Below are 14,840 nucleotides of genomic sequence, written 5' to 3'. Positions count from 1 at the left end.
AAATTATTTCATAGGTGAAATAATTTAGACGGCCCTTATCTTGCTTTTGATACCCACACATTCCTGTTTGTTCACCCAGCTGAAGATCCTACGTCCTGAGCTCTACCCCTATCTCCCTGACCACTATACCATGCTCAGGTATTTCCAGCTTCTTACATACTACTACTACTATTAATAATGATGAGGATGATGATGATGATGATGATGATACACCACTATGCATCAAGTGCTTCATCTGTGCCAGACTTTTACATGCATTATCACATTTAATACCCATAACCCCATCAGGTGCCTAGGTTCTGTTATTATCCCCGTTTCATAGATGAGTATGTTGAGGCTCAGGAAGGTTCAATAACTCACATAGAAGAACTGGCTTTTAAATGTAGACTTGTCTGGCAGCAAAGCCCATATGCTTACCTCAGACTTGATTAATTTTTGCTGCCAGTTCAGGGTGGTGGGCACTGGGCCCATTCCCAAATCACTCCTATGGAGTGGTTCCTTCTCACATACTACTCTGAAAGCTCCGTGTGCTTCTTTGTGTTAATACGTGTGTTTGTGCATAAGCTGAAGACCCTTACTGGACTGGGTCTGAGAAACCTTGACACACGACCCTTTCCCTATCAGTTAACCATGGGCCAGAATTGGGGATCTACCTGAGTTTTTTGTAAGAGCTCAGTATGGTGTCCCCACATGCTTTTGTACCTCCATCTTCAATAAGGTTTCTGAGTAAAAACTGAAATTTATTCTCCTTTTTCTTTGGGAGAGACTTTTACAAATGGCAGACGATTTCTATCATGATCTCCTAGTATGATTTCTAAGCAGATGTGAGGAGACCTCAGGAATGGCTTGGTATGTACTTTGAAATCTAAATCAAGCCACGTGATTGACTAAAAAATAAGTAGCCACTATTTGTGGTACATTAATTCACTCAACACACATTTAAGGAATGTCTTCTCTGTGCCAGGCACTGGGCTAAATTCTGGGAATACAATGAGCAAGGGAAATGTGTTTCCTGGCTTTACAGAACCTACAGTTTACAATCCTAATCCCCAATATGAACGAGTAACAACCATATTTTTTGAGTACCTATGGGCTCGATGCTTTACCTCAATGAATTTTAAGCTTTAATACAATTGTGTAAAGTAAGGAGTAGATAATAGCTCCATTTTACAGCTAACTAAATGGAGGGTCAGGGAGGTTAAATCATCAGTTCAGTGACTTGTGGCTAGTAAGGACCAGGGTGGAAATCCAAACCAGCCGTGATTGACTAGAAAGTCCGTTCTATCATGGTACTACGTATAAAGTAAGGATGAAGGTCCCTCCACCGTGGGTCTGGCCTTCATACTGTGACTCTCTCACACACACAGAGTAGCTCTTTGGGGGCCTCAAGAAACTCCTTTCCCTCTTTGTTTCATCTATCTTAACATGAAATGATAACCACATTTTCACAAGAATGTTTAAAAGATGAAAAAGCTATTAAAATGCTATGAGAACCTTCATAAATACTCAATATCCGTGTTAATTTCATAATGTGCTCCAATTTTATAGTTCTCCAAAATTCTCAGTTAAGATGAGTAAGTGTTCCTCGTTTAAGCCAAGAGTGTGTGGAGAGAAGGCCCGGACAGCCCCCTCCCACTCAAGTGAGGTTTTAAGCAAAAATTGGAGTTGCCTTTGGCTTCTCACAGGCAAACCTCAGCTCTCTGGAAAACTGTGCCAATGAGTAGGAGTCAGTTTAAAATCAATTTGACTGAACTGGTGATAAAAAGAAAAGTTCTGCCTGTTTCAATAAAACATAGTCAAAAGAAAACACTGAAGTATATAGAAAACAATTAACACAGCATCTGGCACATTGGTTTTGCTGACGAAATTGGGTATGTATATGGTTCCAGTGTTCCTGGCAGAACTCCTGTTTACGTTATAAAAATAATGGCTTTTACTTTTAATTAATGATAAAAGATTATTAATTAAGTAGCAGAGTGACCAAACCAATCTGGAATATGGTAATTTTGCTGAATTATAAGTCAGAACTAGAAAGATATTGCTTTAAAGACCAAAAACTATCTATATGATCAGTTCTAAAGACGTGATTTAGAAACATCTGCCTCCCGTCACGCTCTCCCTCGGGGCCATGGACTATTCCAGTAAGGACTGACATGAGGTTAGGGGCCACGAATTCTGGAATGTTAGAACCATAAAATCTTAAAGCATGGTGCCTACATTTAACCCCGGGGTCTCCTCTCTTCCCAGTTGATTCCATGGTGTCAAATGAAGGTCAGAGAAGTTGTCACACTGGAATAATCAGCACCCCTGGAAGCCCTCTCAGCACCATTGAATCACCTTCCGCCAGCATCCAGATGAATTCCTTCAGGAAAACAGCAGCCGCAAATATCATTCTTTTCTCTTAGGGCAATCATATTCAGAGACCATGCCACTAATATCTGGCTTCCTCAGTATTTGAGAGCCAGGAAAATACCTTGTAGTGAGCTAAAGCTAGTTATTAATTGGAGTCCTAGTTGCTGAAGAGTTAAGATGGCAGTTCTCAAGGAGCATTACCCAGAATAGCAGCAACATCCCCTAAAAACCTGCTAGAAATGCAAATTCTCAAGCTCCCCTCCCCCTATCCCCCCAGACTCACTGGATCAGCAGTTCTGTGGTTGGGCCCTGCAAACTGCTGGTTTTAACAGACCTTCTAGGCAATTCTGATGCAAGCTAGAGTTTGAGAACTACTAAGTTAATGCAATTCCCCATCCTTTCTGATTTATTCTCAGCATGTAAAAACTTTTGAGGCTTAAGTCACATGTCATGAAGTAGAATATTCAGCTACTAACAGAGAAAGCTGGGTCTGATAGGAGATCGACTTTCTTGATGGAATCTCTGTATGAAGTTTCAAAATATGGAAAACTGAGCTCTGAAATGTTATGATGTTGGTATTGGCAAGTAGTACCGCTGAGTTGCAGAGAAATACAGGATCCTCCTGCTGTTTCCTTTTCGCTGAATTCCTTTCTAGCCTCTTGGAAAGGTTCCCTTGAGGCATTTCTGAAAATATAAACCTCTCCATGTAAATGAGTTGTTTACCCTCCGATCATTTGTTAGAAAGCATTGCATTTTGCTGAATCAGGAGTAATTGCTTTTGACAAGCATACGCATAAAACAGTAAGTGATACGGAAAACACTTGGTGCAAGTCTCAGAACTTGGAACACTCTAGATTCTTAATAATGGGTCATGCCATTTGGCACATCTTTTCATGTAATCTTACACGAAGTCAGGCCAACCAACAGAATAGTGAAAAGTCAGTACTGAAAGTGGAACACAACTGAGATGCTATTCTGATAGAGAGAGGGAATACAAGGCCCATGAGAGACTTCAAGATGGGGGGCTTTTAACTATAAGAGGTTTAATCTAGTCTGTCTCAATACTGTTTAACTAGTAAGAAAGAAATCTATAGAGAGCAAAAATGATTTCAAGGAGTGGCCAATTTTTGAGGGCTCCAGGATTAGAAATTAAAAAGAAAAAAAAGTAACTTTTTTTTAAAGTAAACAAGTCTACTTTTGAAAAAAGTGTGTTACCTTCTGAACATAGTTGCATTTTTATCCTTCAGGTTTTTATCTAATTGACCACATTTTCTTTATCTTTTAATTATGAAAGTATTAAATGCCAGTAGTTTTTTAAAAAGATTTTAAGGACATCTTAGAATAAGCAAAGAGTAGCTTCAAATATATGCCCCGAAATCAAACACTGAAAGGGCAAATATTCAAATTCCAGGTATTTTTATCTGATATTGAGCTTTATCCCAGATGGTCATTGGCCTGGTCTGCACCAAGATAAGTTGAGCAGATATTTCTTTAATAATATTTAGACAACTCTTGAGAAATAATGGACACAATAGCCTTGTTTTATGTTTAGTATATAATAAGGCCTTGTACCTATTATCACATATCATCGACTTTTTCCACTTATCTCTGTCTATTATATGAATGGCTTGGCTTGTTAGTTTATACAGATTTACTTAACTCCTATGGAAATAGGAATAAAGCTATCCCATAAATGGTGGCTGTGCCATGATTTGCTGTAAGTCTCCTCTATTGATAGGCTTTGGATTGTTTCCTTTTGTTTGCTACTGTAAATGATCCTTCAGTAGCCATCCTGGTACATTAGTCTTTGTGTATTTTTGTGAGCGTTTTAGGAGAATGGGTCCATAGGGGTAGACTTTCTGAATAAAAAGGAAGGAACACTTACAGTGGCAGGCATTGACAAAGGACTTCTTAAAAGACAGTAGAGAATGAGAGCTTCTATTTCCCCACACTGCCACCAAAGCTGAATTGTACCACTGCAAAAATACGTTTGTTCTAGTTAGAAAGGGGTGTTTTGCTCGAGATTCATTTCTTTGCCAGGGGATTTGAAAAATCATTCTGTAGTCTCTCTTTTCACTTCCTTGATGGTGAAGCACATTAAACATAAAAGTTTTTTATTTGGAAGAAGCCTCATTTGTCTTTTTTCTTTTGGTGCTTATGTCTTTAGTATCATATCTAAGAAACCATTGCTTACTCCAAAGCCAAAAAAGATTTACTTCTATGTTTTCTCCCAAGAATCCTATAGCTTTATCTCTTCCATTTAGGTCTTTGATTCATTTCCTAACTTTGTATATGGTGTGAAGTAGGAGTTCAGTTTTATTCTTATGCAAGTGGGTACCAACTCCATTTGTTGAAAGACTATTCTTTTCACCATTGAAGGAGAGGAAAACTGGGAAGTGGGAGTCCTTTAACCCTGTTTCTTTTCAAGATTTTAGTTATCCAACTCCCTTGTGCTTTGATATGAATTTCTTGACCATTTTTCAATTTCTGCAAAAGTCATCTAGGATTTTGATGGAGAATGTGTTGTATACGTAAACTGATTTGGTGGGTGTATTACAATCTTAGTAATACTAGTCTTACTATTGTTCTCTGTTCCATGAACATGGGATGTCTTTCTATTTATTTAGATTTTTAAAAATTATTATTTCAACAAAGTTTTATAGTTCTTAGAGTGTAGGTTTTGCACTTGTTTTATAAATTTATATCTAAGTACCCCCTTTTTAAAAAGATTTTTATTTATTTATTTATTTATTTATTTATTTATTTATTAGGGGGAGAGAGAGAGAAAGAGAATGCATGAGTGCAAGGAGGAGCAGAGGGAGAAGGAAAAGCAAACTCCCATCCAGCAAGAAGGCCAACACAGGGCTAGATTCCAGGACTCCAAGGTCACGATCTGATCCCAAGGCAGATGTTTAACTAACTGAACCAGCCAGGCACCCCTACCTAAGTACTTTTAATACTATTTTAAAGGAAATTTTTTTCTTGATATCGTTTTTGGATTGCTCATTGCAAGTATATATAAGTATAATTTATTTTTATATACTGTATATACATAATATATATATTTATTTATGTATATTTTAAACTTGTTGGGTTTGATTATCAATTCTAAGAAATTTTTAGTGGATTCCAAAGGATTTTCTAAATATAAGAATAAGTCATCCACAGATCGTTTAGTTCTTCCTTTCCTATCAGAATGCCTTTTATTTCCATTTTCTTGCCTAACTGGCCTGGCCAGAAGCTCCAGAAAATGGTAAATATATAATGTAAGAGCAGACTTTTGTGTTTTGCTCTTGATTTTCATAGAAAATACTCAGTCTTTCATCATGAAGAGCAGTGTTAACCGTGGGTTTTTCATGGATGTCTTTTAACAGTCTGAGGAAGTCCCTTTCTGCTCTTTGTTTGCAGAGTACTTTTCTCATGAAGGAGAGTTAGATTTTGTCACCTTTTTCTTCTGCATCCACGGAGATAATCAATTTGGTTTTACCCTTTATTCTGTTGATAGCTTAAGTGCCACAGACACTATTCTTACTGAGATTTAGTAGATTTTCTTGGGGAAGAAAAAAAAATGTCTTTCATTTTTCATTTTCATGCCCTTAGGACAATTTCCAGAGATTTTTTTTTTTTAAGGTTTTATGTATTTATTTGACACAGAGAGAGAGAGATCACAAGTAGGAAGAGAGGCAGGCAGAAAGAGAAGGAGGGGAAGCAGGCTCCCCCCTGAGCAGAGAGCCCGATGCAGGGCTCCATCCCAGGACCCTGAGATCATGACCCGAGCTGAAGGTAAAGGCTTAACCCACTGAGCCACCCAGGCACCCCAATTTCCAGAGGTTTTAAATGATTTTTCTTTTATAATTTTTGCCCACTATGGGTGTTTTGCTGGGGACCAGGTCAACAGAGCTCCTCTCATTGCCATGTAGACATTTCTTTATTTACTCTTATTTTTTAATATATTTTTTTGTCATTTCAATAGGATGTAGGGTGAAGGGAAAGGCGAAATTCAGGTTTAATCTGCTATCTCCCGGGGCTGAGGTGTGAAGGAGGAAAGCATAATAGGTGAGCATTGCTCTGGAGCCATACTGAGTTCAAATCCCAGCTCCACTGAGCAAATTCCATTTTGTTTCTTTACCTACACAATGGGAACAATAATGGTCTTCACCTCGTTAGATGATTGTGAAGATTAATGCCTTAAAATATGCAAAGCAATAAGCACAGTATCTGACATATAGTAACCCATAAGCAACAGTTATTATGATTCTTATTTTATTTATAATGTTTCTAATACCAGGTCAGATAGCCTCAACCAGTGAACCATAAGCATAACTGCATTAACAGACATTTGGTTATCTTTTTGAAAATGCAAAATCTTGACATTCCTACAACTATCCCCAAATCAGAATTATCAGGAAGGCTCTGGCAAAGGTCATAGGCACCAGCCTAGATCAGTTTATAGAGAGTCAGCAAGGAGCCACATACCCAAATTTTTGAAAAATGTACTTGCCCAATGACATATCAACCTACTTGGGTTTATACAACTTTATGGTTTTACTTATGCATTCATTCATTCTTTTAATGTCCTTTCAGCAAACCTTTGCGTATGTTCATGACACTATGCAAGGAATTTCAGGATGAGTTAGGTGTGGTGGTAATTCCCTCCAGAAACTCATATATATGGATTTGTATAGTTGGTATATTCATGAGTAATTGGAACATAAGGCTATAAAAATGCCACATGAAATATCCATCAACCATGGCAGGGAAAGCTTCTTTGAAGAGAAGACTCCCAGGCTAACCTTTATAAATGCCCCAGACATATAGTGAAGAAGGGAAGACATCAGCCCTTCCTAGTCTAAAATTATAAATTCTTTCTTCCCACCAACTTTGGAGCCTCCTTCAGTTCTCACAGATCTATCTCACCATGTTGAAGGAAAAGGAGTAGAAAATGAGCCTCCGTGACTTTGGGCCAGGTTGCCACCACATCAGGAGCTTGGCAGCCGTCGGGGTTGGGGGGTGTGCTATGGTGAGGCCCCATGGTAAGGCCAGCAGACTTCCCTCTGGCTAACAGCCCAGCTTCATGTTCCAAATCCCACCACTCATCCTTTACCTGCTGAACAAGTGATTTGCATATCACCATAGCTCTTGTCACTGAACTTGATCCTAAACCTTCTGGTCTGGGCAGATATTTAGAGTAGAGGTTAATTTATGAGTGCATAGATGCATTCCAGTACTAAGATATGAACTAAAGCTGAACTGGGACCAAAGAATTAACTGCCCACCCAGAAAGCCATATAACCCATGCTCAAATTTAACAGGAGAAGAAAAATAAACCACTGCCATTTACTTTGAACAGGGCACTAAAAGGAATGTGGAAGACTGTTGAATCATCTGTTTGCTTCTCAGCTTGAAATGCATTTTTTTTTCTTTTTTGGGGGGGTCAATCATGTTCCTCTCAATCTCCCTCCTCTTTACTGAGGGAAGGAGATGAAATGAATACCCAGAGCAGCCATAGCTGTTTTAGGCTGGGAGTGGGTTGGAGCGTGGCTTCTCCCCCATGACCGGGCAGATAACCTGTTGGGTTATGGCTTCCTGCCATGCATAGATTATCCAAATGGCCTGCGGCTCAGCCAGCAACCACACAGGGGGGCGATGGAACCACCCCCAGAAGAGCTCCCTGTACCCTTTTGAGAGGAACATTGCTCCACCCACTCTCACTGGCCCGCCTCTGTGTATCAGGCATTGGGGCAAAAACGTGGCCAAAAGCAGTGCCTTCTTTGAGAACAAGCGTTTATCCTCTTGGGTGAACATCCACTTACAAATCCAACCCTGTCCCTCAGACACCAGGGCACATGGCTGGTTCCAAATAAATCTGTATAAACTGCTTTGAAGGCAGAGGAGGCTAGGTGCCCTTTCTACCTCCTCCTAAATTCTAGACCTTAAAAAGACACTGGTTGGCAACTGGGCAGTGGCTCTGTCTAGCCAAGGTTAAAATGAATTTCTGAGGTGCACATGTCAATAATCAATCTGAAAACCCCTTCCCTTCATTGTCCACTCAATCAGGAGTGTTTTCTTTTATTCTTTAGCACATAGTCCTTGGTCTGCCCCTTCCCACCTTTATCCCCCCTTCCAGATCGACCTTGTGTTTATTGTCATCTGGTTTCGGCACCCAAAATGATGTTTTCATCCTACCTTTATGTGAAAACGTGATGCAGTGATTCCCTCCTAGTTCTGTTCATCATGGGTTTTTTGCATTAATTTCTATTTTTTTTTAAGATTTATTTATTTATTTGAGAAAGAAAGTGTGAAGAGGCGATGGTGGGTAAGGAAAGGCAGAGGGAGAGGGAGAGAGAGAATCTCAAGTGGGCATCCCGCTGAGCACTGAGCCCCACAGAGGGCTCAATCCCAGGACCCTGAGATCCTGACCTGAGCTTAATCAAGAGTCAGACACCCGACTGACTGCACCACCAACATGCCCCTAATTCTTATATTTTTAAATGTTTAATTCAAAAATCATCTCATTGACTGAGATTTTTTTGAACACACATAAATTTGCTCCTGAGGCAAATGGCTCTGTGGCCTTTCCCCAGTTTTAGCCCTGATGGGCAAAATGACTTTCTTTTTTCCCACTTCAAAAAATTTTTATTAAGTTTTTATTTTAACTCCAGTAAAGTTAACACACAATATTGTATTTTTAAAGATTGGACTAATCACTGTCCTCCTTTGGTCAAGGCTCCAAGATTCAAAGCTCCTTGAAAGTATTAATATATCACTGAAGACATAGGGTTCCAATAATAAACTCCTTTGTACAAGAGTCAGTAGTACAGGAACCCAGAAAGAAAACAGCATGCCCACCTCTCCTCTTATAGTTTGTTTCTATGCATTTCTTCTCAGAATATTCTAGAAAACATTTGAGTACTGGCTAAAGACATATTCTCTGTAACATTATTCCTTTGTTCTTGTATTGAGTTTTACTGCGAGGTGCTTCTATAATAAATATAAAATCCTAAAGTACAACGAAGAGAATGTCTTGCGGGACATATTATTAATTATTCTGAGATAATAGTCTCCTGCTGGCATGTGAACACTGATCCAGCAAATTGGAAACATTGTGGAAAATAAATGATAAAGCAAAGCTGACAAGTTTATTTTCAAAGCGGGAGACATGGATCCTATAATAACTTTCTGCTATTGTGACAGTTTCTGTTGTTCTATATGATTGATGTATCTTTAATGGTGTTTTAGCTGACATGTCCGGGAACTGTGGACATGCAATTGCTTAGGTTAGTGTATGCTTCTTTCTTCATAAGTGAAGCTTGCTTATCCACAAGGTCAAGATCTTGCTTTTAAACTTAAGGTACTCTTAGAAAATCAGCTGGTGTGGCTCATTCAGCTTAAGGAATACATCTAGTCACCCATTTGATGTAATGGTCCTTGGGCTCCTAATAACATTGACAGCTGTGGGAAACGTGTGTGTGTGTGTGTGTGTGTGTGTGTGTGTGTGGTTTTCTTCATATGCTTATAATACCATTCTGCAGTAGGTTAGACAGTTATGAGCTGTTTTCCCATTTCACAGGGGAGAATAGTAAGGCAAAGCAAGGATACACAGAAATGGGTGGATGTGAGTTTCATCAATGGCGGACTCAGGATTTCTCAGTGTGTAGCCTGTGCTCTTCTTATTGCTAAATGAAAGATTCTGATTAATTTTTATGCTTAGATTATTAACATACCTACATACATGGGGTTCCATCTATTTTAGATCCTTAAACATAAACCTCTACTTGTATCCCTTTTTAATTTCCTGGGGAACACAGGCGATGTCTGACAGCTCACTTCCATTTTTCTTACTTTTCTCTGATTTCTACTCCCTCATTCCTACTAAGACATGCTTCCGGTTTCAGAATTCAAGGAGGAGAGTGGATCCTAGGCCATAGAAATAGGAGAAACCTTTTATTAAAGTGTTGGTTATCTGAATGATTTTTACCAGAAGCAGAGTAACAATCAACTTATGGGGTCAGATTCGTCTTCAGCACATTTTTTCTTTTCTTATATTTGTCACTGCTCCATCTCGTTTACTCTGATCTTTTCCTCTGGCGCATACATTATTCATAGTTTAAGATTCCTTCTATGTCTTTCATATCTGATCTCTTCTGAGATCATTTTTGTCTCTTTGCCCCTTCTGATTCTGGAACACATGTGCAAATGTGTCTTCCAACTCACTCTGTTTATTTCCCAGTTTTCACTGTATTAGTGCTGTTAAAGTAAAGGCAATCCCGGGATCAGAGTCTGGTTTTCTCTTATTCCTTCCCTATCACATTTACAGTTCCCTGTTTATTTTCTACCTGCCTCCCAGCCACAAAAGTTTTGTTTTGTATTTAAATCCTAGTCTGCTCTCTTATCATCTCATACCTAATCTCTACCTTAGTTCATAATATCCATAAATTCTCAATTTTCAAAAAGAATCAAAACAGGTACTTGTAAATTAATGTTCCTTTCTGCAAATGTTTATCATTTCCATCACCTTTATTTAAGTGTTCTGCTCCATGTTATAAAAGCTTTTCATGGCCCTCCCTCTACGTGGTTTTGTTTGGTGATTTGTGTATGAATGAGAAAACAAACCTGGCGAATCCCTCTAATCAGGTTGGATAGATGCTTCTAGGTTCCTAGGTTACTTTTAGAAATCTTTTCTCAGATATTAAGCTTGAGGGCTGACATATGTGGCTTACTAGCCATCTAAGAAGTGGCGGGGAGAGAGGAGAATCCCAAGGAACACTCAGGCCCCTTGAAATCTCTCCGCTACAGCAGGCTTCCATGGTGAAACCACAGGGCTTGACTGGAGGCCTTGCTGCCTCCGGCACCTTTAGGTGCATCAGGGACAGCTTCTGACTGGCCTTTCTACCCCCCCGGTGGCCACCTGTTTTCTCTGGGGTTCTGCTCACATACCTGCTATTCCTGCTACTCTCTGCCTTCTGTGCTCGTGACGTGAATCCAAGGCCTTCCAGAGGTACAAAAATGCCTGGTGCCAGGCAGTGAAATGGAGTCCTCGCAGTGTGCTCCCCCAAGGAAGACATTTTTATGTAACCATATTAGGGTGACATTTTGATGTAAGTTTTTGGACACATAGTTCTGTGTCCAATGGGACATGTGAGCATGTAAAATCAATTGTCCTCTCTTACCAACTAGAGTCTATGAAAAGTTTCTATATTACCATATTATCACCATGGTTAGGATAAAACCAGGGATGATTATGGTAGACTTTCATATTTATTTTTTTATTTTAATTTCTGTAGTGCTGATTTTCCCCACAAATAAAAGTCCTCAGAAAATCAGGTCAGTAGCTGAGCGTGGGGCTCTGGAGTCAGACTTTTGAGACTAAATCCTGACTCCATCCTGACCAATGGTGTGACCCTAAGCAATGTCCATGTGCCTCTGTTTCCTTAGCTACAAAATTGGGAGGGTGGGGAATAATAGCACCAAACTTAGTATTTTTTAAAATTAAAATAAATGAGTTAATGTATGTAAACTTTAGAAGGGTGCTTGACACTAACTAAACAGTTAATTTGGGATGGCATGTTATTTTAAAATATTTTTGTAAGAATAAACAAATGCATACTTTCTGAAAAAAAAATGCAAGACACTCGGGAGATTATACAATTAAAAAAATAATAATAAAGTCCCATTCCTAATTCTTCTACAACCCATTCCCTTCTGGCATAAATTGGGACGGAACAATAAGTAGTTGGGAGGTACTAAATCCTTTTCTAGGAGTACCTGGTGCAAGCCCTAGCACATATTATACATAAAATATATATTAACTGATACTTAAATCTATGTGATTCTAGGGCTTCGTATGTATTTCTGGCCCACATATCATTTCCATATGCCTCAGGACATCATAGACCACATATCCTGACCAAAATTACTGAGACATGTTATTTTTAAAGAGACATTAATGAGGGCTATAAACTGATTTATTCTAGACTACAAAGAAAGTGTAAATATGGTTGTATTTAAATGCTGAAATTATAAGAGACCAGCTCGAGGCCACCTGGAGGATCCTTCAGGCCCACCAATGGTCATCAGACCACATTTAGAGAACTGCCAATTTCTGTCTATTTATATGTCCCAATAGCAAGCTTGCGTTTTAAAATGACACTGTTTTATTATTTTGTCATGGTCAGTTTGGACATCACTTAGACTTCACCAGATCCTTTTTCTGCTCTGGGGAGATGCAGCCAGTTCCAAATTAAATTTATTACCTATTTCATTTTCAATGTCATATAAAATATCATTTATCATGCCTCAAGCATAAGACAACAAATGCTTCTATCAATGCCATCATGAAAGCAGAGTCACTCCAGAAAGAATAAAAAGAAAACAAAAATTGAAAATTGCAGTTTCTCGAAGCTTCCTCCCTCCCTGCCAAGTTCTATTCCTTTTTCCTACTGCATTATCCTACTGCTCTCCTTTGGTGCCCAGCTTTGAAATTGGCACTGAGCAGCCAGAGTGGCCATTAAAGATTCCATAGGACTAAATGTGCAGAGCACATATAAATGCCAAAGCCCTGAGTAATCATGCAGCCTGGAGCCCTGGGAGCCAAGAAGGGAAGTCGCTTGTGTCGGTCAGGGCCACTGGGCCTCCCAGACGCCCAAGACTGCAGATGGACTCTGGATTGGAGTGACAATGCAGATTTCTGGAATTAAGATCCTAACACTCCAGGCAGGAAGCCTGATCCGGAACGCTTGAGAAACCAGCATTCTGTAGGAAATAAATAAGGCACATTTCCCCCCACCCACACCCCACTCCGAGTATTTCCCTTTTTAAAGAAGAAGTATCCAAACAACGAAATTTGCTACCATCTCCTCAAACCTCTGACTCTCTTTCCTAATAGATTAAAAAGTGTCTATGGAGTAAGTCTCAAAGAGGAGACATGCTAACTGAAGTTGTCAGGGGAAGATTGCTTCCTAACACGTAACTCTGAAGAGTACTGGAGTCGTCAAGACCCAAGTATTATTACTCAGGTCCTCAGGCAGAGCCACATAATTTTTTTAAAAGGTTTATTTTCATTTTACTTTTTTAGAGAGAGAGCGAGAATGGGGGAGGGACCGAGGGAGAGGGAGAGAGAGAATCTGAAGCAGATGTTGCACTGACCACGAAGCCCAAAGCAGTGCTCGAAGTCACCACACTGAGATCATGACCTGAGCCACCCAGGCACTCCAGCAACATGAATTCTTTACTAAAGAATTTTTTTTTTTTTTTTTAGTTTATTAGAGAGAGAGAATGCTCATGCATGAGCAAGGAGGAGGGCCAAAGGGAGAGGGAGAAGCAGACTCCCTGCTGAGCAGGAAGCCCGTCTTGGGGGCTCATGACCCAAGCCGGAGGCAGATGCTTAACTAACTGAGCCATGCAGGCATCCCTGAGCAACATGAATTTTTTAATGGGATTATATTTACCTTTAAGTTCCCTTCTAGGTTTAGAATCTCTTTTGTTCTTTTGTATTATTCTGCTAATGATTTTACATGCTCTGAATTTAACAATGCAAAAGTAAATTAGAAGGCAGTGCATTATTAAGATTTTTCATAGCATAGATATAATACTCTCTCATCTTCTTTTTTTTTTTTTTTAAAGATTTTATTTATTTATTTGACAGAGAGAGATCACAAGTAGGCAGAGAGGCAGGCAGAGAGAGAGAGGAGGAAGCAGGCTCTCTGCTCAGCAGGGAGCCCGATGCGGGACTCGATCCCAGGACCCTGAGATCATGACCTGAGCAGAAGGCAGCGGCTTAACCCACTGAGCCACCCAGGCGCCCCACTCTCTCATCTTCTGAATCTATATCACTCATTACTTTAGTGCAGAACCCACCCTCCTATTCTTAAGTCTCTCTGAAGAAAAGATTAGAGATTGTATGTATTTGTTTTTTATTATATATTTATTATATATTATATTTATTGTATTATGTATTATTATATGTAATATCTCTCTAATTATATACATAGTCTGTAGTTTATATATAATAGCATAGATACTAACAGATAGATATGAGATATATACCTTTATGTGCATAGCCAACAAAACACTAGATTTCAAAATAGGTAAAGAACTTCTACAAATTAATAAGGAAAAAAGTCATTCTTATATAAAAATGTTCAAAATGATGAAACATATCATAAACATACATGATGAAACATATTATAAAAATAGGCAACTGAAAGACCATATGAAAATAGACTCGACACCTTTGATAATCAGAAAATGCAAGTTACAACCATGATGAGGTAATACATAGAAGAGGAAAACTAAAAAGTATAACAATGTCTGGGACGCCTGGGTGGCTCAGTTGGTTAAGCAGCTGCCTTCGGCTCAGGTCATGATCCCAGCGTCCTGGGATCGAGTCCCACATCGGGTTCCTTGCTCCGCAGGGAGCCTGCTTCTCCCTCTGACTCTGCCTTCCACTCTGTCTGCCTGTGCTTGCTCTCACTCTCTCTCTCTCTTAC

At 39.3% G+C, this 14,840-nt stretch overlaps 1 protein-coding gene across 1 annotated transcript in view; it reads left to right on the top strand.

Annotated features, from left to right (window-relative positions):
* DAB2 (DAB adaptor protein 2) overlaps positions 1–14,840 on the top strand; it is a 162,018-nt gene that overhangs the window by 41,169 nt on the left and 106,009 nt on the right. The window lies entirely within an intron of this gene.

This window comes from Mustela nigripes, chromosome 12 (assembly GCF_022355385.1).
Source record: "Mustela nigripes isolate SB6536 chromosome 12, MUSNIG.SB6536, whole genome shotgun sequence".
Taxonomy (NCBI): Eukaryota; Metazoa; Chordata; class Mammalia; order Carnivora; family Mustelidae; genus Mustela; species Mustela nigripes.
This window is presented reverse-complemented; position numbering and strand designations above follow the sequence as displayed.